Below are 1,607 nucleotides of genomic sequence, written 5' to 3'. Positions count from 1 at the left end.
ATTCTTTCTTCATTCTCTTCTTCCATTTGAGTTAGTTCCTATTCTATTGTTCCGGAGGCATTGTGATGTTTCTATTTGGGTCTATCATCTTGTTCCGTGAAGATCATGGTGTTCCCTTGTTCTATTTAGTTATTTGTTATGTATATTGTCTATTTCTCCCATCTTATTGAATTTTTTGTCCAATTTTCCTACCGAAGTACTGCCGAAATTTTCCATGAATTCTTGCTTCTTTCTCATATCATTCCTCATCGCCTTGCAACCTTCAAGGATCGTTGGTTTCAATCGTTTGTCAAAGAAGCGACTAAGTTTTTACCTCTCGTTCTTTCTCATCCTCTCCCCTTTCACTCTTGGATCTCGGGGCGAGATCCTCTTGTAGTGTAGGAGAGTTGTGACAGCCCAATGCCGACGTTCCAGAAGATTCCCCCTTCTTTCCATTTTCGTCGTGTGTCTATTTTCTTTTGTCACATCTTCGTCGCATCATTCGCATCATCTGCATTGCATCGGCATCTCCGTTGCCGCCAGTTTTCAAAACTTGCATCCGTTGTTAGTTGCCGGTTCTCGTCGTTGTCCGTTCTGAGCCCGACCACACACGCACGCGCCCGCGGCATCGTCTAAATCTTGTTTTCAAATGTGAGTTTAAAACTTTCTCTGATTGGGTTGGAACTTGGCGTGCGGTCGTAATTAGTTGTAGGTAGGCCGTCTGTCAAGTTTCGTCGCAATCGGAGTCTGTCTCGTACCTGATCGGTCGACCGTAGCGGCACCGTATTCGGTCTATCGTCGGACGTTTTCCGGTATTTTAAATCTCGTTGCCGGGCTGCCCATTTTCCCTCTCATCTCCGCCTAGCCCCTCTGCACAGTGCACCGACCCTACACGCAACCTAGTCTGAAAACCTCCCGGGACCCGAACCGGGTGGACGTGACCGTTGGATCCGGATCAACCCCGTTTTACCCTAAACCATCACCGGTTTTATATTTGGATACTCTAACCTATATTTCTCGACCGTCCGATCGAATCGGAGGGTCCAGATCAGCCCTATCCAAACCCACCTACCTAATTTAAGCAGTCAACCCTAGATCCTAGGCCGAATGTCCCATCCATCCGTTGTCCGCCGCCACTGTCTTCATCGGGATCCGCTCCAGATCCAATCCCCCAACCATTGAGCCCCTCCTGATCCACTTGCAGCAGCCCTGCGCCGGCCTCCCGCGCATGAGCACGAGCTCGTCCCCGAGCTCCTCCCTGACCCCCCTCCCCTAGCTGCTGGAGCTAGCCACCGTGGATGCCAGTGCAAGCACCGGACCGTCGCCGGCGAGCACCGCTGCCCAGCCTCGTCGGTCCAGCAGGGGAGCGTCGTGCCCTGCCCTCTCTCTATCTTTCTTCTTCCCTACCCTCTCTTTCCTTCTTATCTGAAACCTCCTGTGTGTCTTGTTTGCTTCAGGCAATAGCAACCGTCAGGGACGTCAACTCCGGCAGCCTCTCGTCCGCTCCGCCTCATGCCGAACCACGTCGGTGAGATCGAGTTCCCGTGCGTGCTCCTCCCTTGCGACCTCTCCTTCCCTCTCCTTCTTCCTCTAATCCCTCTCCCTCTTGCTCGTTTCTTTTTCTGTCA

This window comes from Hordeum vulgare, chromosome 3H (genome assembly GCF_904849725.1).
Source record: "Hordeum vulgare subsp. vulgare chromosome 3H, MorexV3_pseudomolecules_assembly, whole genome shotgun sequence".
Lineage (NCBI taxonomy): Eukaryota > Viridiplantae > Streptophyta > Magnoliopsida > Poales > Poaceae > Hordeum > Hordeum vulgare.
Note: the sequence above shows the minus strand (reverse complement) of the source record.